Below are 25,189 nucleotides of genomic sequence, written 5' to 3'. Positions count from 1 at the left end.
TCACTTGCAGTCAGATTCAGGTGAATTTATAATGGGGAACAAAGAAATGGCAGACCAATTGAACCAATACTTCGGTTCTGTCTTCACTAAGGAAGGTACAAATAACCTTCAGAATTTATAAGGGGGCAGTGGGCCTAGTGAGAAGGAGGCACTGAAAGATATCCTTATTAGGCGAGAAATTGTGTTCGGGAAATTGATGGGATTGAAGGCCGATAAATCCCCGGGGCCTGATAGTCTGCATCCCAGAGTACTTAAGGAAGTGGCCCTAGAAATAGTGGATGCATTGGTGATCATTTTCTAACAGTCTATCGACTCTGGATCAGTTCCTATGGATTAGAGGGTAGCTAATGTAATACCACTTTTTTAAAAAGGAGGGAGAGAGAAAACGGGTAATTATAGACCGGTTAGCCTGACATCAGTAGTGGGGAAAATGTTGGAATCAATCATTAAGGATGAAATAGCAGCACATTTGGAAAGCAGTGACAGGATCGGATGAAGTCAGCATGGATTTATGAAAGGGAAATCATGCTTGACGAATCTTCTGGAATTTTTTGAGGATGTAACTGGCAGAGTGGACAAGGGAGAACCAGTGGATGTGGTGTATTTGGACTTTCAAAAGGCTTTTGACAAGGTCCCGCACAAGAGATTGGTGTACAAAATCAAAGCGCATGGTATTGGGGGTAATGTACTGGAGTGAATAGAGAACTGGTTGGCAGACAGGAAGCAGAGAGTCGGGATAAACGGGTCCTTTTCAGAATGGCAGGCAGTGACTAGTGGAGTGCCGCAGGGCTCAGTGGTGGGACCCCAGCTATTTACAATATACATTAACGATTTGGATGAAGGAATAGAGTATAATATCTCCAAGTTTGCAGATGACACTAAGCTGAATGGCGGTGTGAGCTTTGAGGAGGATGCTAAGAGGCTGCAGGATGACTTGGACAGGTTAGGTGAGTGGGCAAATGCATGGCAGATGCAGTATAATGTGGATAAATGTGAGGTTATCCATTTTGGGGGCAAAAACACAAAGGCAGAATATTATCTGAATGACGGCAGATTAGGGAAAGGGAGGTGCAATGAGACCTGGGTGTCATGATTCATCAGTCACTGAAAGTGGGCACGCAGGTACAGCAGGTGGTAAAGAAGGCAAATGGTATGTTGGCCTTCATAGCTAGGGGATTTGAATATAGGAGCAGGGAGGTCTTAATGCAGTTGTACAGGGCCTTAGTGAGGCCTCATCTGGAATATTGTGTTCAGTTTTGGTCGCCTAGTCTGAGGAAGGACATTCTTGCTATTGAGGAAGTGCAGCGAAGGTTCACCAGACTGATTCCAGGGATGGCTGGGTTGTCATATGAGGAGAGACTGGATCAACTGGGCCTTTATTCACTGGAGTTTTGAAGGATGAGAGGGGATCTCATAGGAACATATAAGATTCTGACGGGACTGGACAGGTTAGATGCGGGAAGAATGTTCCCGATGTTGGGAAAGTCCAGAACCTGGGGACATAGTCTTAGGATAAGGGGTAGGCAATTTAGGACTGAGATGAGGAGAAACTTCTTCACTCAGAGAGTTGTTAACCTGTGGAATTCCCTGCCGCAGAGAGTTGTTGATGCCAGTTCATTGGATATATTCAAGAGGGCGTAAGATATGGCTCTTATGGTTAAGGGGATCAAGGGGTATGCAGAGAAAGCAGGAAAGGGGTACTGAAGGAATGATCAGTCATGATCTTAATGAATGACGGTGCAGGCTCAAAGGGCCGATGTAATATGTAATTGTTGTACCTAAGTCCGATGGTAAGGTAAGATTGTGTGGTGATTATAAAGTAACCGTAAACCAGGTTCTAATGGGTAATGTCTCCAATACATTGCTGAATATAGAAGATTTGTTCACAACACTGACAGGTGGTCAGATCTTCTCAAAACTGGATCTTACAAATGCCTACTTACAACTTGAACTGGATGAGCAGTCCAAGTCATGTTTGCCTATAAATACTCATCTAGGCCTATATCAATTTAATAAGCTACTGTTTGAAGTGTCTTATGCCCCTGCCATATTCCAAGGGGTGATGAACCAGATTTTGCAAGGTATTGAAGGGGTAGTATGTTATTTGGATGACATACTAATTTCAGCACCAAATAGGCAAATTCATAATAACATATTGAATGAAGTCCTCAAACAGCTAGAGAAGCACAGAGTACGAGTGTCTGCTCATAAGTGTGAGTTATTTATAAACTCAGTGGAGTACTTAGGGTACAGAGTAGACAAAGATGGTTTACATCCGACCAAGGAAAAACTGGATGCAATCAGAAATGCACCCACTCCCAGGAATGTCAGTGAACTTTGTTCATTCTTGGGTCTTTTGAACTATTATGTGAAGTTCCTACCGAATTTGGCTACAGTATTACATCCACTGAATGAACTTCTGAAAAAACAGGTCCATTGGAAGTGGTCAAAAGAATGCGATGCAGCATTCAAGGAGTGTAAAAGCAAATTGGTAGAGAGCACCATGTTAGTTCACTGTGACATATCTAAGGAGATTAAGCTAGCATGTGATGCCTCTCTGTATGGAGTTGGGGCAGTGATCTCTCATGTATCATGTAGTGGGGAGGAGAGACCAATTGCTTTTGCTTCACGCACTCTCAGTGCCAGTGAGAGTAATTATGCGCAAATTGAAAGGGAAGCTTTGGCATTAATTTTTGGGGTCAAGAAGTTTCACAAATACTTGTATGGTTGTAAGTTTGCCATTGTTACGGACCATAAGCCCCTAACAGCAATCCTCCATCCACAGCCCCCAGTTCCAACATTAGCTGCAGCCGAATGCAGAGATGGGCTTTGATTTTGTCAGCATATACATATGATATTGAATATAGACAATCAGCTGATCACAATAATGCTGAGGCAATGTCTAGATTGCCTTCCCCATCACAAGTTACACCCGATAGGGAAGAAGTGTTTTATTTTTCATACATTGATGAACTGCCAGTCACAGCTGAAGAGATTGGTAGAGCAACCAAACGTGACGCAGTGATGTCAAAGGTGTATGATTATATTGCAAATGGATGGCCAAACCAGGTAACAGATAAAGATACACATCCAATTTCATAGGAATGAATTATCAGTTGATAAAGATTGTATCATGTGGGGTGCAAGAGTGGTTATATCAAATAAATTCAGGTCCAAATTATTCGGAGACCTCCATGACCAGCACCTGGAAATGTGCTTGACCAAGAATTTTGCACGCAGTTATTTATGGTGGCCAGGTCTTGATAAAGATATGGAGTACATCGTGAGTCAGTGTACAACATGTCAATCGGTAAGCAAGCAACCACCATCATTATGGTTACAGCCATGGAAATGGCCTCCCAGGGTGCGGCAAAGGCTACATATTGATTTTGCTGAGTTAGAAGGGCAACAATTGTTCATTGTGATTGATAGCCATTCGAAGTGGGTTGAGGTGTTTCCAATGTGGAAAATAACAACAAGTAAAACATTGGACATTTTACAAAGATTATTTTCTTTATTTGGCCTCCCTGAAGAAATTGTTTCGGATAATGGACCACAATTTCATTCAGAAGAATTTGCACAATTCACGAGCAAAAATGGTGTGAAACATACCAAGGTTCCACCATACCATCCTGCTTCGAATGGTGCAGCAGAGCGCACTGTACAAATTGTAAAACATGCCCTCATAAAACAAATGTTAGATCCAAATCCAAGGAAATGACAGTTGTCATTGGATCACAAATTGGCTAATTTTTTGATTACATATCGAAATACTCCTCATACAACTACTGGTAGAACACAAGCCGAGTTGTTTCTCAAACAACAGCCACAAACCAGATTGTCGTTGTTAAAACCAAATTTGGCACAGTCCGTAGAAGAGACACAATTAAGACAGAAAGAGAATCATGATAGAGATAGAGTAAAAGGGAGAAGTGTGAAATTAAACCGAAGGTGAGAGTGAAGAACCATCTCCATGAATGGGTAAAGTGGTTACCAGGAAGAGTGTTGAAGATATGTGGTCCTTGCAGATATTTGTTAAAGATGTTTGATAATGGACAGGCTAGGTTTGTTCATATTGATCATATTTTACCTACAGACATGGAAGGAGTTGAAGGTGGAAATGATTCGATTATTTCTGACTCATCAGATAGTTTTGATACACCAGTAGCAAATCCTAAATCTAATGTACTGGAAACAAATCCAGGAGAGAATCAGAATGAAAGTCTGAGTCCGAGTCAGGAAAACAAAGAGCCTGAAGTTAGAGTGAGTTCAAATGAAAATCACGGAAATTCCGTGGAGGAAAATGTTCCTCAGGATGAGCCTCGAATGGGTTTAGATTCGAGACCATGTTTGGAAGGTTCTGTTCGAGAGCAAAGGTATCCTCTTCGAAACAGCAAAGAAGTGGTAAGGTTAAATTTGTAAATATGGAAAAAAAAATGTCTATATCCTGTGTTATGTATAAAAATGAAAGTTATGTATGATGTTTGTTCTAATAACTTCTTCATTAAGGAGGGAGAAATCTGTAAGCTTGTAATGTTTGTAGCTCCACAGTGTGGATGTGGACATATTGTGTACTGCAACTGCAGAGTTAATAATAAACAGAACCAGGCTGTTCCGGAGGCTTCCGACAGAGCTGCCTGTCATGTTAGGAACTGTGTGTGCTGTGCTCTGTGAATATATCACACAAGCACCAATAGGACTGCACTGCCCATTGCAGTAAAGGTGACTGTGGTGCTGGCCTTCTATGCCTCCGGCTTCTTCCAGGCAGCATCAGGGGACATATGCAGCAATATGCTACACATCGCTGCATTCGGCATGTTACAAAGGCTCTGTACACCCATGGAGTGAATTGCATAAAGTTCCCAATGAGCAGGGACATCCAAAATGAGCGGGCACTTGGGTTTGGCAGAATTGTGGGTTTCCCGCGGGTTCAAGGAGCCATTGACTGCACCCACGTTTCCTTGCGAGCATCATTCCACAATGCAGAGGTATTCAGAAACCAAAAGGGATACCGCTTCCTAAACGTCCAGCTGGTGTGCGATGATACCCAGCACATCCTCGCAGTGAATGCCCGCTATCCAGGGAGCGCACATGATGCTTTCATCTTGCGTACGAGCAGTGTCTCACAAATGTTTCGGCGACAAACGGAAGTGCTTGGCAGCTGCTTGGCGACAAAGGATACGGCCTGGCCACCTGGCTCATGACCCCCCTCCACAACCCCACCACAGAAGCCGAGCAGCGCTACAATGAGCGCCATGCAGCCAGCCGCAACATCATCAAATAGACAATTGGAGTGCTCAAGCCTCGCTTCTGATGCCTGGACTACTCTGGAGGCAGCCTTTAGTACTCCCCTCAATAGGTCTCCGAATTCATTGTGGTGTGCTACATGCTACACAACTTGGCCTTCATGAGGGGCCAGGCATTGCCAGTGGGGATGCAGGTCCATTTCAGGAGGAGGAGGATGATGAAGAGGAGCCTGCTGAGGCCCCGATTGCACATCCAGGGGGAAGGCCGCGTCGCGATCCTGCCGGACCAAGGGCCGCACGTTGCAAGCTCATAACGGACCAGTTCGGTCGAATGGAGGAAGCTGAGGGATGTAGCTAAAACTGGTCACGCTATGTGCCACCATAAAGGCACATCTCCAGTGAACTTTGGAATGATACACACGACACCAATGGCAAATGGTCAAAGTGACAATTTACTCCCACAAAGTAACAAACAGTCCCCACCCCAACAAAACAAAACCATTCAATAAACAGCCTTCTGCTGTAAGACACTCAAGAACAATGCATTTGAATACTTCAACTGAGCTATTTACATGCATCATCACAATCCATCAGGGTATCTACACCTTCTCAGACCCCTTAAAGGGACTTGCCCTGAGCTTTACCATGCCTTCCCTTCATCCCCCTCCCATGCCTGCTCCTCATCCTCAATGAGGCCTCAGTCACTGCAGCAAGGCTGCTTGAAATCTGCTGTGCTGGTAGTTCAGACAGCCTAGGATAATGCTCTGGAACAGCTCTGGGCCTGGAAGACCCAGCTATGGACTGCTGTGCCGCAGCATTGGTGGAAGCAGTCCTGATGGCTTAGGTGTGGAGCACATAAGGTGCATGGTGGGAGAGGTAGTCATGGGAGCCGGAATGCTGTCATCCTGAGGAAGGACAGCACCTTCCATTTTCTGTGAACCAATGACACACAGACAGGGCTGGGCCTCAGCATCCGGAGCCTGATGTGTCAGCACAACTTGCTGGCCTGCTTCGGCACTGGCACATCCACATTGGACAGTGGGGAAGACAGAGAGGAATACAGCAGTCAGCAACTGCATGGCATCGCCAAGTTTCAGCACAGCTTGTGCCTACGATGCACCCATGGCACGCACCACACACTCTGGAACACTGTCATTGCTGAAGGCTACCTGCCTCTGTGAGTGAGCAAGGATGGCCTCGCTGGAGTCCTCAGATGCATGGACAATGCGTGAGGCAGCCTCTGCAACACTCACAGCAAGTGCGTCAATGCTCTGGGGAACCCTAGCCAATATACCCATGTGCTCGCGGTGCATCTCTGAGTTCTCCCTGCACATATCTACCAAGTCCAGGTCCATGTCTGCCTCTTCTTGAGCAGGACTACTGTGCCGACTCACCCTCCATGGCCTCTGAGCACCCCCTCTCGCTTGGCATTGTTGTAGGCCACTGGGGCCACGAACCTCAGAGTCCTCACACCCTGGGAAATCGCCTTCGTCCCCAGATGTTGTGTCCTCAGACAGTACGACTATTGGGCTGTGAGGTTCAGGCAACACATTTCTGTCCCAGAGAGCTGTGGAGGCTGGGTCATTGAATATACTTAAGGCGGAGATAGACTGATTTTTGAGCGATAAGGGCGTAAAGGTGTTTTGTATGGAGAAAGAGTCAGACTGAACACTGTGAGCTCAAGGTAAAGTGTGACCTTAGTCTTTTATTGCAGGTCTCCAGAGTGCTTCTCCAACCTGTGAAGCCTCCTTAAATACCTGTGCTCCCAAGGGACTCCAGGGGATGAGCCCTCTGGTGGCTGTACAGAGTAAATACAAGTATATATATATAACAACACTCCCTCCCAAAGTCAATAGTGTAACTATTTACAATGAGTCGATCTGGGGCCCTTCTTGCCCTGGTTGATCGTCTCGATGTGAAAGCTGGTGTTGTTGAATCATTTGTTGGGCCCTCGCTGGGCTGCAGTGCAGCTGGCCTTGCTGGGCTGCCTGGTGTGTTGGGCCCTGCTGGGCTGCTGTGGATGATGGGTTCTGCTTTGTGGTCAACCGTGGTGCCGGTTGTCACTGGTGTGTATGTTGGGGGAATCAAAAAAGGTACGGTCCAAGGTGGGTTGCTCAGGATAGTCCGTGAATCTGAGTTTGATTTGGTCCAAGTGTTTCCGGTGAATGAGTCCATTTGAAAATTTGACCCGAAACACTCTTTGGCCACAATAGTGCTGGGAAGCCACTTGCGACCTTGTCCATAATTTAATACAAATACAGGATCATTGATTTTGATTTCGCGTGACACATTTGCGCTGTCATGGTATGCACTTTGTTGAAGCCGCCTGCTCTCTACCTGTTCATGTAGATCAGGGTGAACTAATGAGAGCCTTATCTTAAGTGCTCTTTTCATGAGCAGTTCAGCAGGTGGGATCCCAGTGAGTGAGTGGGGTCTCGTGCGGTAACGAAGCAGGACTCAGGATAGGTGAGTCTGCAATGAGCCTTCAGTTACCCAATCAAGTCTTGCTTGATGGTTTGCACTGCTCTCTCTGCCTGGCCATTGGATGCTGGTTTAAACGGGGCAGATGTGACATGTTTGATCCCGTTACGCGTCATGAATTCTTTGAACTCAGCACTGGTAAAACATGGCCTGTTGTCGCTCAGCAGGACATCGGGTAAGCTGTGAGTGGCAAACTTGGCCGGCAGGCTTTCAGTAGTGGCAGCAAACATGCTAGCCGACATTATCTCACATTCAATCCACTTGGAGCACGTGTCTACAACCACAAGGAACATTTTACCCAAGAATGGGCCTGCATAGTCGACGTGTACCCAAGACCACGGTTTGGAGGGCCAAGACCATAAACTTAGCGACGCCTCTCTGGGTACATTGCTTAACTGCGAGCATGTATTACATCTGTGAACGCAGGACTCTAAGTCCGCATCGATACCGGGCCACCACACGTGGGGTCTGGCTATCGCTGTCATCATTACGATACATGGGTGGGTACTGAGGAGGTCATTGATGAAGGTGCTTCTGCCCTTCTTGGAGACCACTACTCAATTGCCCCACAGAAGGCAGTCTGCCTATATAAACATTTCACCTTTGCGCCGCTGGAACAGCTTTATCTCTTCCTGCATTTCCACTGGGACACTGGACCAGCTCCCGTGAAGCACACAGCCTTTGACTAGAGATAATAAGGGGTCCTGGCTTGTCCAGGTTTTGATCTGCTGGGCAGTGATGGGTGATTGCTCACTCTCAAATGCTTCCATAACCATGGCTAGATCTGCAGGCTGCGCCATTTCCACTCCCGTGGTGGGAATTTGGCAGCCTACTGAGAGCATCGGCGCAGTTTTCTGTGCCTGGACTGTGGAGGATGGTGTAGTTGTATGCGGACAACATGAGTGCCCATCTCTGGATGCGGGCCGATGCGTTGGTATTTATCCCTTTACTCTTGGAGAACAGCGATATAAGTGGCTTATCATCAGTTTCCAATTCGAATTTTAGCCTAAACAGGTATTGATGCATTTTCTTTATCCCATAGACACACGCTAATGCTTCTTTCTCAATCATGCTGTAGGCTCTCTCAGCCTTAGACAGACTCCTGGATGCATAAGCAACCAGTTGCAGTTTCCCAAAATCATTAGCTTGCTGCAATACACACCGGACGCCATATGACGACGCATCAAATGCTAGTACCAAACGCTTACATGGATCATACAGCACAAGCAATTTGTTTGAGCATAACAATTTTCTCGCTTTTACAAAGGCATTTTCTTGGCTTTTGTCCCAAACCCAATCATCTCCTTTTCATAGTAAGACATGCAGTGGTTCTAACCGTGTGCTGAGACCCGGTAAGAAGTTACCAAAGTAGTTCAGGAGTCCCAGAAATGACCGCAGCTCCCTCACGTTCTGTGGCCTCAGTGCATTCTCGATTGCCTCTGTCTTCACGTTGGTGGGCCTGATGCCGACCGCTGCAATCCTCCTTCCCAGGAACTCCACTTCAGGTGCCAGGGAAACGCACTTCGAGCGTTTTAACCTGAGCCCCACGCGGTTGAGTCGACTAAGGACCTCCTCCAGGTTCTGCAGATGCTCGACTGTGTTCCGACCTGTGACCAAGATGTCGTCCTGGAAGACCACGGTGTGTGGGACCGACTTCAGTAAACTTTCCATGTTTCTCTGGAATATCGCCGCCGCCGATCGGATTCCAAACGAGCATCTGTTATAAACAAAAAGACCTTTGTACGTGTTGATGCAGGTGAAGGCCTTCGATGATTCCTCCAGTTCCTGCGACATGTAGGCTGAAGTCAGATCCAGCTTCGTGAACATCTTTCCTCCCACCAGGATTGCAAAGAGGTCGTCGGCCGTTGGTGGTGGGTATTGGTCCTGCAGGGAGAAACGATTGATAGTTACTTTGTAATCGCCACAGATTCTAACGGTGTCATCTCCCTTAAGGACTGGGACAATAGGATGATAAGACTGGCCCCCTCGTTGAATTCGATCGGGGAAATGATGCCTTCTCTTTGCAGCCGGCCTGGCTCGATCTCTATCTTTTCTCTCATCATGTACGGTACTGCTCTCGCTTTGTGATGGATGGCTCGCGCCCCCGGAATTAGGTGGATCTGCACTTTCGCTCCTTGGAATTTCCCGATGCCTGGTTCAAACAGCAAAGGAAATTTGTTTAAGACCTGGACACACGACGTGCCGTGAGCAGGCGATAGCGCTCGAACGTCATCCCACTTCCAGCGTATCTTTCCCAGCCAGCTCCTGTCGAGCAGCGTGGGACCATCGCCCGGTACCACCCAGAGTGGTAGCTTGTGCACTGCTCCATCGTAGGAGACCTTTATGGTAGCACTGCCGATTACAGGAATCAGTTCTTTCGTGTAAGCTCTTAGTTTCATGCGAACTGGATCTAAGACTGGCCTTGAGGCCTTGTTGCACCACAACCTTTCGAAAATCTTTTTGCCCATGATGGACTGGCTTGCGCCCATGTCCAGCTCCATTGGCTTCAGGAGTCCATTTAGTTCAACATTCAGCATTATTGGGGGACAATTTGTGGTTAATGTGTGCACCCCATGTACCTCTGCCTCCTCAATCTGAGGCTCTGGTTCATCGTGATCCTCCGTGGATCTGTCCTCCTCTGCAACATGGTGGTTTGCAGGTTTAACAAGCTTTGCAGCTCACCTGCACACTCATTGGAGATGTCCCATTGTTCCACAGCACTTGCAAATGTACTCTTTGAATTGGCATGAATGGAAACGATGATCACCCCCGCAGCACTAACAAGGTGTTAATGGCCTTGCATTCATCACCCTTGATGGTGGACTCTGAGACATCTGCGGATGTGTAGCTGCAGGTATGTGTGACCTGCCCTATACGTTGCGATTCGAAAACAACATCACTTTGTTCACAGTACTTGTAGCAGCACTTGTGTACTGAGAGATTTGCTTCGTATTGTCACTGGTGGCAATGAACGCCTGGGCTATCGCTATGACCTTACTCAAGGTTGGGGTCTCTACAGTCAAAAGTTTGCGAAGAATGATTTCATGGCCAATGCCACGTACGAAAAAGTCTCTGAACATGTGCTCCAAATGTCCTTCAAATTCGCAATATCCTGCAAGGCGTCTTAGCTCGGCGACATAACTCGCCACTTCCTGGCCTTCAGACCTTTTGTAGGTGTAGACGTATTACCTTGCCATCAGAATGCTTTCCTTCAGGTTGAAATGCTCTCCGACCAGTGTGCACAAATCGTCGTACGCTTTCTCTGTGGGTTTCGCTGGAGTGAGCAGATTCTTCATGAGGCCATACGTTGGTGTCCCATAGATGGTGAGGAGGATCACCCTTCGTTTGGCAGCGCTCTCTTCCCTATCTAACTCGTTGGCCATGAAGTATTGGTCGAGTTGCTCCACAAAAGTTTCCCAATTACCTCCCTCTGAGAATTTCTCCAGGATGCTCACTGTTCTCTGCATCTTTGGGTTCGCTATCTGTATCTCGTCACCAGTTGTTGTGTATGGAGAAAGAGTCAGACTGAACACTGTGAGCTGAAAGTAAAGTGTGACCTTAGTCTTTTATTGCAGGTCTCCAGAGTGCCTCTCCTACCTGTGAAGCCTCCTTAAATACCTGTGCTCCCAAGGGATTATGGGATCCCTTGGGATTCCAGGGAATGAATCCTCTGGTGGCTGTACAGAGTAAATACAAGTCCACATATATAACAAAAGGGTTATGGGGAGTGGGCAGGGAAGTGGAGCTGAGTCCATGTTCAGATCAGCCATGATCTTATTAAATGGCGGAGCAGGCTCAAGGGGTCAAATGGCCTACTCCTGCTTCTATTTCTTACATTCTTATGTTCTTTCATCCCTTCCTCATCACCTCCCCCATGGCCAGATGTAGATGCCTCACAGGAAGGCTGGCGCGCTTATGGCTGGTCATCTGTAAGCAGAAAACAACAGACGTGTGGTTAGCAGCAGGGGAGGGGGAAGGGTGATAGCAGGAAGGTGGCTTTGGACATGGGCTGGGCCACTTCACATTAGGGTCAAAAAAGTCACATCAGTCGCAAGTTCCATTTACATACCCTCACTACCCGAAGGGAGCTCGGCATCCCCCCCATCCACTGTGCGAACTGGGATGCCCATGAGGGCCGAGCCACGCTGCTCCATCTTGGTGAGCTCCAGTAGCTGCATCTGTCCACCTCCTGATCATCATTACTGCCATCTGTTATGGGAGAGCTTGGCCTGCAATAAAGGCAAGAAGAAGGGTTCAATAAGGATCCACCTCCTGTTGTGCCACATGTGCATTCCATAGTTCAATAGCTGCCACTGTGTGGATGTGCAAGTGTGTTCAGTTCAATCTGTGTGGCTGGTGACTGAGGTTTTTCAAAGAGTGGGAGGGGGTGAGAGGCAGGTAGCATAGTGGCTCAGCATATTGTTTGGAAAATGCATATCAACAGTGGGAGTGGAGTGCTCGGAGGGTTGACAATGATTAGGGGCCAAGTGGGTAGGTTCATCCTGAATGGCTGGAGAAATGAGCCTCCAGCTTTCTACTGCATTCTACAATCCACAGCATGGCCTACAGCACATTGAGAAGGGGCAGCTCCATCAAAGACATTGCATGAGAAATTGGTCATTACAAGCATGGCAGGCCGACATAAATGTGAAGGGTACTCACCCTGATAATCCTCATGATGCCGTTGAACTTCTTGCAGCATTGTGTGTCAGTTCTGGCCACCATGTCTGCCGCTGACACCTCCTGGGCAATCTCCCTCCAAATTCTCCTAAATTTGCTGGGCACACGCCTCCTTCCCCCAACCAGATGGAGTGCAGACCACCTCCTCACAATGGCCTGCACTAAGGCCTCAGCAGCCGCTGGAGAGAATCACCAAGAACACTGTGTTATGTATGCAACACCTTGTAACCGGCATTCTACCGCCACCAGAGGGCGCATCTGTTGGAGTTCCAAGGGATCCCAGCAGCCCTTGGGAGCACTGCATATAAGCAGACCTCCCATGCTGTGCCAGCATTCTGGAGTCAGAATAAAGAGACTAAGGTCACACTTATTCAAGTCTACAGTACTCAGTCACATTGCTTTATTTGAGACATAACAACTGGCGATGAGTAATAGATAATGAACCATCACGCAAAAATGCAGAGAACTGTTGGTATCCTGAAGAAATTCTCAGAAGGTGATGATTGGGAAGCCTTCGTGGAGCAACTCGACCAATACTTCGTGGCCAATGAGCTGGAAGGGAATGAGAATGCTGCCAAACAAAGGGCGATCCTCCTCACCGTCTGCGGGGCAACAACCTATGGCCTCATGAAGAATCTTCTTGCTCTGGTGAAACCAACAACCAAATCATATGAAGAACTGTGTACGCTGGTCTGGGAGCACCTAAATCCGAAGGAGAGTGTTCTGATGGCAAGATATTGATTTTATACATGTCAGCGGTCTGAAGGCCAGGAAGTGGCGAGCTACGTCGCTGAACTAAGGCGCCTTGCAGGACATTGTAAATTCAGTGGATTCCTGGAGCAAATGCTAAGAGACTTTTTTGTGCTTGGCATTGGCCATGAGGTTATCCTTCGCAAGCTATTGACAGTTGAAACACCGAACCTGAGCAAAGCCATAACTATAGCCCAGGCATTTATGTCCACCAGCGATAACACCAAACAAATTTTGCAGCATTAAGATTCATCAGCAAGTACTGTACACAAAGTAACGTCATTTTCAGGCAGGAATGTACATGGCAGAATGTGCATGTCTGCCGCTGCACGACCTCAGATGACTCAGAGTCTGCCATCAAGCGTTAATGCGAGGCAATTAACACCTTGTTGGCGCTGCGGAGGTGATCATCGAGCCCATCAATGCCGCTTCAAACACTATGCGTGCAAAGGCTGTGGAATAATGGGACACCTCCAGCGAATGTGCAGATGAGCTGCAAATCCTGCAAACCACCACGTTGCAGAGGAAGACCGATCCATGGCGGATCAAACTGAACTAGAGACTCGAACCGAGGGGGCAGAAGTGTACGGGGTACACACCTTCACCACGATATGTCCACCGATCATGTTAAAAGTTGAACTGAACGGAATTCCAGTATCCAGGGAATTGGACACGGGTGCAAGTCAGTGTATCATGAGCAAAAAGGCCTTCAGGAGGCTGTGGTGCAATAAGGCATAAAGGCCCAAGCTGAGCCCTATTCTTACCAAGCTGAGAACTTACACTAAAGAGCTGATCCCTGTAATTGGCAGTGCAGCAGTAAAAGTCTCCTATGGTGGAGCGGTGCACGAACTACCACTATGGATTGTACCAGGAGATGGCCCCACACTGTTCGGCAGAAGCTGACTGGGAAAAATCCGCTGGAACTGGGACGACATCCGAGCACTTTTGTCCGTCGACGACGCCTCATGTGCCCAGGTTTTGAGTAAGTTCCCGTCGTTGTTTGAGCCAGGCATCGGAAATTTCTCTAGGGCGAAGGTGCAGATCCATTTGGTTCAAAGTACATGACCCATGCACCACAAGGCACGTGCGGTGCCATACATGATGCGAGAGAAAGTGGAGATCGAGCTGGACATGCTGCAATGGAAGGGCATCATTGCGCCTGTTGAGTTCAACGAGTAGGCCAGTCCAATTGTTCCGGTTCTCAAGGGCGATGGCACGGTCAGAATTTGTGGGGACTATAAAGTAACGATTAACCATTTTTCACTGCAGGACCACTACCCGCTACCCAAGGCAGACGACCTATTTGCGACGCTGGCAGGAGGGAAGACATTCACCAAGTTGGACCTGACCTTGGCCTACATGACGCAGGAGCTGGCGGGATATTCGAAAGGCCTCACCTGCATCAACATGCACAAAGGTCTGTTCATCTACAATAGATGCCCGTTTGGGATTCGATCGGCCGTGGCTATTTTTCAAAGGAACCTGGAGAGTCTGCTAAAGTCGGTTCCGCGCACTGTGCTTTTCCAGGATGAAATATTGATCACAAGTTGGCACACCATCGAACACTTGCAGAACCTGGAAGAGGTTCTAAGTCAGCTAGATCATGTGGGACTCAGGTTGAAACACTCGAAGTGTGTTTTCCTGGCACCAGAGGTCGAGTTCTTAGGGAGAAGAATCGCAGCAGACGGCATCAGACCCACCGACGCCAAGACTGAGGCCATCAAGAACGCGCCGAGACCACAGAACGTGACGGAGCTACGGTCGTTCCTGGGACTCCTTAACTATTTTGGTAATTTCCAACCTGGGTTAAGCACCTTGCTAGAACCCCTACATGTGTTGCTACGCAAGGGAGATGGGGGAAATCACAAGAGACGGCTTTTGAGAAAGCCAGAAATCTGTTATGTTCCAACAAACTGCTTGTTCTGTATTACCCATGTAAATGTTTAGTGCTAGCTTGCGATGAGTCTTTGTACGGGGTCGGGTGTGTGTTACAACAAGCAAACGAATCGGAAACATTGCAACCGGTCGCTTATGCATCCAGGAGTTTGTCCAAGGCTGAAACGGCCTATAGCATGATTGAAAAAGAAGATGTGGCATGCGTTTATGCAGTGAAAAAAATGCACCAGTATCTGTTTGGTTATATGTTCGAGTTAGAAACTGACCATAAGCTGCTCATATCGCTATTCTCAGTAAGCAAATGTATTAATACCAATGCCTCTGCTCGCATCCAAAGATGGGCGCTCACGCTGTCTGCATATAACTATGTAATTCGCCACAGGCCAGGCACAGAGAACTGTACTGAAGCTCTCAGTCGGCTACCATTGCCCACCACTGGGGTGGAAATGGCACAGCCTGCAGACTTGCTCTTGGTGATGGATGCATTTGAAAACGAAAAGTCACCTGTTACGGCCCACCAGATCAGGACCTGGACCAGCCAGGATCCTTTACTGTCCCTTGTAAAAAACTGTGTCCTCCATGGGAGCCGGTCCAGCGTCCCAGCAGAGATGCATGTAGAGATCAAGCCGTTCCAGTGGTGCAAAGACGAAATGTCCATACAGGCGGACTGTCTTTTGTGGGGTAATCGCGTGGTTTTGACTAAGAAAGGCAGGGAAACGTTCATATGCGACCGACACAGTACCCACCCAGGCATAGTAATGATGAAAACTATAGCCAGTTCCCATGTGTGGTGGCCCGGCATTGACTCAGATTTGGAGTCTTGCGTGCGCCAATGCAGCACTTGCTCTCAACTGAGCAATGCACCCGGGGAGGCACCACTAAGTTTGTGGTCATGGCCCTCCAAACCGTGGTCTAGGATCCACGTTGACTTCGCTGGCCCGTTTCTAGGCAAAATGTTCTTGGTTGTTGTGGATGCTTATTCAAAATGGATTGAGTGTGTAATAATGTCTGTAAGCACGTCCACTGCCACCATCGAAAGCCTACCAGCCATGTTTGCCACGCACAGTCTGCCTGATGTCCTTGTCAGCGACAATGGGCCGTGTTTCACTAGCGCTGAATTCAAGGAATTCATGACCCGCAATGGGATCAAGCACATCACATCTGCCCCGTTCAAGCCTACATCCAACGGCCAGGCAGAATGGGCAGTCCAAATCATCAAGAAAAGCTTGAAACACGTATCGGAAGGTTCCCTGCAGATCTGCCTGTACTGAGTCCTGCTCAGCTACGCACACGACCCCACTTGCTCACCGGGGTTTCCCCTGCCGAACTGCTCATGAAAAGCTCTCAAAACAAGGCTCTCTCTTGTCCACCCTGATCTCCATGATCATGTCGAGGACAGGCGGCATCAACAAAGCATGTACCATGATTGTGCAAATTTGTCACGCGATATTGAAGTCAATGACCCTGAATTTGTACTCAACAATGGACATGGTCCCAAATGGCTTGCTGGCACTGTCGAGCCGAAGAAAGGAGTAGGGTATTTGAGGTCAAACTTGCAAATGGACTAACTTGCAGAAAACATTTGGACCAAACCAAACTGCGGTTCACAGACAGCCTCGAGCAACCTGAAGAGGACACCACCAACTTCGACCCTCCGATACACACACAAATGGCAACCGACATCACGGTTGACCATGAAGCTGAACTCATCATCCCCAGCAGCCCAGCAAGGCCAGCTGCGTACGAAGGCCCAACCTACTAACCTGCATCTGTGTTTGTACCGAGATGATCGACTAGGAAGCGGAAAGCCCCAGATCGTCTTACCTTGTAAATAAGTGCACTATTGACTTTGGAGGCAATACAAAGGTGTTGTCTGTATGCAACACCTTGTAACCAGCATTCTACCGCCACCATAGGGTGTATCTCTTGGAATCCCAAGGGATCCCAGCATCCCTTGGGAGCACTGCATATAAGCATGCCTCCCATGCTGTGCCATGACTCTGGTGTCAGAATAAAGAGACTAAGGTCACACTTACTCAAGTCGACAGTATTCAGTCATATTGTTTTATTTGAGACATAATACACTTCCTGCCCTCTTGCTGCACCGTCTCTCCTGCCGAGTCTGAAGTGGGCCGGGTCATCTGCGCATGCGTGCAGGAAGCCGCCGAGTCCTAAAGTACTGCCTGCGCCCGGAAAAATTGAAAGCGCGAAATGTCGAACTTTCTTAATGCCACGATTTCGGCTGGGGCGCAAAAGCTTACTGATTTTACGCCCCCAATCATGGAACTTCACTTTTCGGCAAAATTTGCAGACAAGGGCGCAAACTTTTTCCAGGCGGTATCAGGACTGCCCCGTGCCATTACTGTCCCAAAATCACAAAAGCCGAAACTCCAGCCCAACGCATTGCGAAAAAGAGAACACGGCTTGCGTCAAGAACCAATCGGCCATATTGTCCCCTATAGAAAACTATTTTTAAGGACATAAGTACATAAGAGTTGTAAAAACAGGAAAAGTCCAAGAGTTCTTTTTTCAGAGGTCAGCCCCATCTACTCATCTTCTCACCATTATCCCTAAATACCTTTGCATCTCAGAAACACATCCAATTGTCTTGTGTCCATTTATACTGTCCACTGCAATGGACTTGCTCAATGATTTACTCCACTGCTCTGCAATGCTTTGGGTTCCAAAATTCATCTGACTTTTCTTATTACTCCTAACTTCTTCATTTTTATCTTGTATCTACTGCAATTTAAATTCCCATTTGCCTGAATCAACTTGTCAATTATAGTGTTGTGGCATGTTACAACACACTTGGAGGCCATTTGACCCATTGTAACTGTGTCAGCTCTCTGAAAGAGCTATCCATGTAGTCTCATTCATCTACAATTTCCTCATACACTTTTAGATTTTTCTTTTTAAAATTTTTATTCATTTCCCTTTTAAAAATTATTATGAATTCTACTTCCAGCATTTCTGATAAGGCATTCCATGTATTAACAATCCTCTGTGTAAAAAAAAAATCTTCAAACTTTTTCCTTTGTTCGTTTGATAATCTTAAAGTTATGCACTCTAGTTACTAGCTCACCGAATAATTTTCCCCTAGTTATCTTATTAATTTGCTTAATAATTTTGAAGACCTCAATCAATCATCCCAAAGACTCTTTTTGAAATAAAACTAAAACTCAACTTTAATCCTTCCCTCATGATCTAAATTCTTACTATCCAGAATCATCTGTGTTGCTTGCCTCCCTATGCGCTTAAGTTGGGAACAATCTTTTCTGTGATTAGTTGACCAGAACTGTACAAGGTACTTCAAATGGGATATGACCAATACATTTTATACTAACAATGCAATGGCTTTGAATTCCCTCAAGGGTTCTTCTGTTCTCCATCATAAATGCTGGACAATTGGAAGATCCCCTGTGGAAATTCAACTCCACTGTGCATTACGTGACACCCCTATTGTGGCCCCAGCCTGCTGATGGTCTTGCAGGCTGGGATTGCGCAGGCCAGGGCCATTGGAGGGAGCAGCATGCAACGGCCTGGCCCGGAAATCGGTGCGGTTCCAGCCTGCAGGACCGTCGGCGGGCCGGGGCCATTGGAGGGAGCAGCATGCAGCGGCCTGGCCCGGAAATCGGTGCGGTCCCAGCCTGCAGGACCGTCGGCGGGCCGGGGCCATTGGAGGGAGCAGCATGCAGTGGCCTGGCCCGGAAATCGGTGTGGTCCCAGCCTGCAGGACCGTCGGTGGGCTGGGGCCATTGGAGGGAGCAGTGGGCGGCGGCGTGCCACTTCAGGTTGCAGTGCGGGCAGGCACAGCAGGAGGGGCAAAGGAGTTGCAAGAGTTTATAGATGGAAGTTACTGGGGCCCAGGAGAGATGTGAGTTTGGGGCACAGAAGAGGCGAGGGCCCAGGGACAGCACGGGCCAGCCCACACTGCGATATGTGTGCACGCAAGGTCCGTGCAGCAGATCTGGTCTCCAGTCATCTTGGGTAATCCTTGCCACTGGACCAAGACCTAGCTCTGTCAAGCCCGTGTGGTGGCTGGTGTGCAACTGCCACCACACGTTAAAAAAATCCACGCACAGGCATCTTCCACCCTTCCAGATATAGTTCAGGATCTGGAATATTAGGTCCTTCATTGAAACAACTGTGAACTCATCCTTTTTTGGCATGGAAGCAAGTCAACCTCGCTTCGAGGTACTGCCTATGATGATGATTGCATACCCTCCAACTCACTGGGGGCAGCTCTACTAGACACCTGCTAGTATATTACATACAACAAGAATCTCAAGATGGATCCTGAGGTATCCCATTCTTAATCTTCTGACTAACTACCAAAAAAGAGGAACTGGTCATTTATCTCATTGCTTTTTCTGGAACTTTGGTATATCTAAATTGATTGCTATGTTTGCCTACCTAACAACAGTGACTGCATTTCGAGAGTAATTCATTGGCTGTGATACACTATGGAACATGCTGAGGATGTGAAAGGATGCTGTGAAAATGAATCCTTTTTAAATGTTGCAACCCAAAAAAAGTGTTTAGAAGATTGCAAGCTACTTTGAGACTGTTTATATAAAGGAAAGTTCTTTCTATTCATTATTATCTCCAAGTGTTCATGCAATAAATTTGAGGTGCAGGTATATCTATTTTTAAACAGAGTACATAAAGGGATGTCAAAACCTCAAATCACTTTAGGTCCAGCCACAGGCAGTCAGCATGTGCTAGTTGCCTCCCAACTTCCCACACTGGTGATCCAGTCTCGATGTCGAAATTTAAAGTTTGTAACACAATGCATAAAATAAAACGCGCAGCTTAATACCTGTTTATTTTTGTTTAGCTCAAAGGATCCCAGGATACAACAACAATTACATCATCATCATCATAGGCAGTCCCTCGGAATCGAGGAAGACTTGCTTCCACTCCCTAAGTGAGTTCTTTGATGGCTGAACAGTCCGATCTGAGAGCCACAGACCCTGTTACAGGTGGGACAGACATTCGTCGAGGGAAGGGGTCGATGGGGCTGGTTTGCCGCACGCTCCTTCCGCTGCCTGCGCTTGGCCTCTTCATGTTCTTTCTCAACGCCCTCCCGGATGCATTTTCTCCACCTCGGACGGTCTTTGGCCAGGGTCTCCCAGGTGTCAGTGGTGAGGTCGCACATTACCAGGGAGGCTTTGAGGGTGTCCTTATAATGTTTCTGCTGTCCTCCTTTGGCTCGTTTACCATGAAGGAGCTTCGCATAAAGCATTTGCTTAGTGAGTCTTGTATCTAACATGCGAACTATGTGGCCTGCCCAGCGAAACTGATCGAGTGTGGTCAGTGTTTCAATACTGTGGATGTTAGCCTGGTCGAGGACACTGATTTTGGTGCGCCTGTCCTCCCAGGGGATTTGTAGGATACAACTACAATTGCAACAACACCACCAATCCCACAGCTTCTACCATTCGCCACACAATTTTCAACAGACCATTTGCTGTGTGGCTGTCAACACTTTCTCAACACAACTCTGACATTTAATCCCATTCCCTAAAGATTACCAGATGTGTCGATCAACTGCTGCCAGGCTGTTCAGCAATTAGTATTGGTGCTAATGTCCAAACAGAACGAAACAAAATATCAGCTCCAGGACAATTGGCGTAAAAAGGATAGGTTGTAAAAATCTAGAATAGGATGGAGTCAGTGAGGAGATACAGAAGGTGGCAGGAGTGTTTCATCGAGGCCATGGAGCCAATAGTACAGTAATCAACGCCTGTCGCACTGATGAGTGCATTGGCAGCAGTGTCCCATAATATTGGATGCTGAGGTCTGCTCAGCATCTACTGTGCATCACACTGAAATGCCTGTGGCACTGAAAGCCTGCACATTTATTGTGTACTAGGCTCAGAAGATCAAGATGGTGAATCAGTTTGGGTGGAGATAAAGAATAATAAGGGGAAAAAGTCGCTGCTGGGCATAGTCTATAGGCCCCCTAACAATAGCTACACTGTTGGGCAGAGTATAAATCAAGGAATAATGGAGGTTTGTAAAAAAGGAACGGCAATAATCATGGGTGATTTTAACCTTCATATTGATTGGACAAAGCAAATTGGCCAGGGTAGCTTGAGGAAGAGTTCATAGAGTGGATCCGGAAGAGTTTCCTTGACCAGTACATTGCGGAACCAACCAGGGAGCAGGCTATCTTAAATCTGGTACTGTGTAATGAGACAGAATTAATAAATGATCTCATAGTAAAGGATTCTCTAGGAATGACTGACCATAACATGGTTGAATTTCAAATTCAGTTGGAGGGTGAGAAAGTTGGATCTCTAACCAGTGTCCTAAGCTTAAATAAAGGAGACTACAAAGGTATGAAGGCATAGTTGGCTAAAGTGGACTGGGAAATAGATTAAAAAGTGGGATGGTTGATGAGCAGTGGCTGACATTTAAGGAGATATTTCTCAACATAACTCTCAACAAAAATATATCCCAATGAGAAGGAAAGGCTGTAAGAGAAGGGATAAGCATCCGTGGGTAACTAAGGAAATAAGGGATGGTATCAAATAGAAAACAAGGGCATACAATGTGACCAAAATTAGTGGGAGGCCAGAGGATTGGGAAACTTTTAAAAGCCAGCAAAAAGTGACTAAAAAATAATAAAGAGAGGGAAGATAGATTATGAAAGTAAACTAGCACGAAATATAAAAACAGGTAGTAAGAGTTTCTACAGGTACATAAAAAGGAAAAGAGTAGCTAAAGTAAATGTTGATCCCCTAGGGGATGAGACTGGGGAATTAATAATGGGGAACAGGGAAATGGCAGAGACTTTGAACAAATATTTTGTATCGGTCTTCATGGTGGAAGACATTAAAAACATTCCAATAATGGATAATCAAGGGGCTATAGGAAGGGAGGAACTTAATACAATCACTATCACTAAATAAGTAGTACTTGGTAAAATAATGGGACTAAAAGCGGACAAGTCCCCTGAACCTGATGGCTTATATCCTAGGGTCTTACAAGAAGTGGCTGCAGAGATAGTGGATGCATTTGGTCCCAGAGGATTGGAAAACTGCAAATGTAATGGCCCTATTTAAAGAAGGAGGCAGACAGAAAGCAGGAAACTATAGACCGGTTAGCCATTGTTGAGAAAATGCTGGAGTCCATTATTAAAGAAGCATTGGCAGGACATTTGGAAAAGCATAATTCAATCAAGCAGAGTCAGCATGGTTTTATGAAAGGGAAATCATGTTTGACAAATTTGCTGGAGTTCTTCGAGGATATAACGAGCAGAGTGGATAAGGGGGATCCTGTGGATGTGGTGTATTTGGCTTTCCAGAAGGCATTCGATAAGGTGCCATATAAAAGGTTACTGCACAAGATAAAAGCTCACGGGGTTGGAGGTAATATATTAGCATGGATTGAGGATTGGCTAACTAACAGAAAACCGTCGGGATAAACGGGTAATTTTCCGGTTGGCAAACAGTAACTAGTGTGGTGCGGCAGGGATCGGTGCTGGGGCCTCAACTATTTACAATCTATATTAATGACTTAGATGAAGGGACCGAGTGTAATGTAGCCAAGTTTGCTGAAAATACAAAGATGGGTCGGAAAGCAAATTGTGAGGAGGACACAAAAATCTGCAAAGGGATATGGACAGGCTAAGTAAGTGGGCAAAAAATTGGCAGATGGAGTATAATGTAGGAAAATGTGAGGTTATCCACTTTGGCAGAAAAAATAGAAAAGCAGATTATAATTTAAATGGAGAAAAATTGCAAAGTGCTACCGTACAGAGGGACCTGAGGATCCTTGTGCATGAAACACAAAAAGTTAGTATGCAGGCACAGCAAGTAATCAGGAAGGCAAATGGAATGTTGGCCTTTATTGCAAGGGGAGAGAGTATAAAAGAAGAGAAGTCCTGCTACAACTGTACAGGGTATTGGTGAGGCCACACCTGGAGTGCTGTGTGCAGTTTTGCTCTCCGTATTTAAGATGGGATATATTTACATTGGAGGCTGTTCAGAGAAGGTTCACTAGGTTGATTCCGGAGATGAGGGGGTTGACTTATGAAGACAGGTTGAGTAGGTTGGGTCTATACTCATTGGAATTAAGAAAATTGAGAGTTGATCTTATTGAAACACACAAGATAATGAAAGGGCTGGACAAGTTGGATGCAGAGTATATTTCCACTCATAGGGGAAACTAAACCTAGGGGGCATAGTCTCAAAATAAGGGGCCGCCCATTTAAAACGGAGACGTGGAGGAATTTTTTCTCTCAGAGGGTTGTAAATCTGTGGAATTCTCTGCCCCAGAGAGCTGTGGAGGCTGGATCATTGAATATACGTAAGATGGAGATAGACAGACTTTTGAGCGATAAGGGATAAGGGATAAGGGTTATGGGGAGCAGGCAGGGAAGTGGAGCTGAGTCCATGATCAGATCAGCCATGATCTTATTAAATGGCGGAGCAGGCTCGAGGGTTCAAATGGCCTACTCCTGCTCTTATTTCTTGTGTTCTTTTATCTTGTGTGTTAATGACTCAGACTCAATGGCCATGTAATGTGTTTTCAATGCCTGAACAGGTCTGCTGTCGCTCAATGTTGATTTCAAACGAATACTGGAGAGTAATCAGTTATACCAAGCCCTCTTTCTTATATCAAAATCTACTTGATAGTTGTAATAAACAGCTTTTATTTGATCCACGCTTTCCTCTGTCTCTATGCAATTTATTTTCTCTTTTCAGAATGGAAGGTATGCACACATTCTAAAAGCCACAATCCTGCTTCCATCTGTTGTTTTTTTACCAAGGAAACTGCAATTACACAGAGCTTACATAGCACCTATGAGTATTCCTCTCTATCTATCGGTACTAGAGGGGGAAATGGAGTATCAGTTGAGGAATGCAAGGCAGATACGTTTACATTTTAGGTGCTCAAGACCCAGACACCCATTTATACAAGCCAAGGCATTCATACATCCACACGCACAACAACATTTGTATGTAGAGAACATGCTCTACCAAAAGATATCATGATCTAACAGGGCTGTCTCCCACAGCTGGAGCTTGAAAAAATTTTGAGGAGAGGGACAGCTTTGTTAAAGTCTGTCTAAATGAATACTGTCTTGAAATTTAATGTGACTGGGTTATTTCAAACAGCAGATTGCAGCCAGTGCACAGCTATATCACACAGGTGAACAGACATTGTTCATCTGGGTCCTGAGATTTCATTACCTACCTCTCGATTGGCTGCTTGTCTCCTCTTTGACACACTCAGAGACTAGACATGAACAGAAATGCAATAAGGAACAGGGCTATCAGGGTCTTGGTGTATCAACTATTAAGTTGCTAAAACAAAAGTTCTAATGCCTTGAACCATTCTGGAAGTATTACTATGCAGCCTGGTTAAGGCATGTAAGATTATTACAATCTGCTACACCTTACCTGCAAGCTTGGCTCAATTAATAATTTAGGCTGACATTTCAGTGAGTAATGTGGGAGTACTGCAGTATCTTATTATCTCATTGCTGTTTGTGTGACTTTCCTGTGTGCAAATTGGATGCCATGTTTCCTGCATTACAACAGTGAATACACTTCAGAAGTACTTTGTTGGCTGCAAAGCACTTTAGGATACCCTGAGGTTGTGAATAGCGTTCTATAAATGCAAGTTAATATAGCGCAGAACCTAGGCTGACACTCCAGTGCAGAATTGAAGGAGTGCTGCATTGTCGGAAGTGCCGTCTTTCGGATGCAACGTTAAACTAAGTCCCATCTGCTCTCTCAGGTGGATGTAAAGTATCCTACAGAATTATTTGAAGAAGAACAAGCTGGTGCTCCCAGTGACCTGGCCAGTATTTATCCCTAAACCAACACCTAATAAAACAAATGATTAATTTCATTACTGTTTCTGGAACCTAGTTGTGCGCAAATTGGCTGTCGCTTTTCTTACATTACAACAATGGCTACATTTCGAAAGTACTTCATTGGTTATAAAGTGCTGTGTGACGTCCTGAGGCCATGAAATGCACTATATAAATGCAAGTCATTTTTTTCCAAATTATTTCTTTTTTTAATGTAGACTTCCTTTCCCTATTTTTATTTCAAAAATATATCGTTTCACATTTTTCTATATTGAACTACATCTGTTACCTATCTGGCCATATT

Source organism: Pristiophorus japonicus, chromosome 10, assembly GCF_044704955.1.
Source record: "Pristiophorus japonicus isolate sPriJap1 chromosome 10, sPriJap1.hap1, whole genome shotgun sequence".
NCBI classification, from domain to species: Eukaryota; Metazoa; Chordata; class Chondrichthyes; family Pristiophoridae; genus Pristiophorus; species Pristiophorus japonicus.
The sequence above is the reverse complement of the archived record's forward strand: the minus strand, read 5'-3'. Positions refer to the sequence as shown.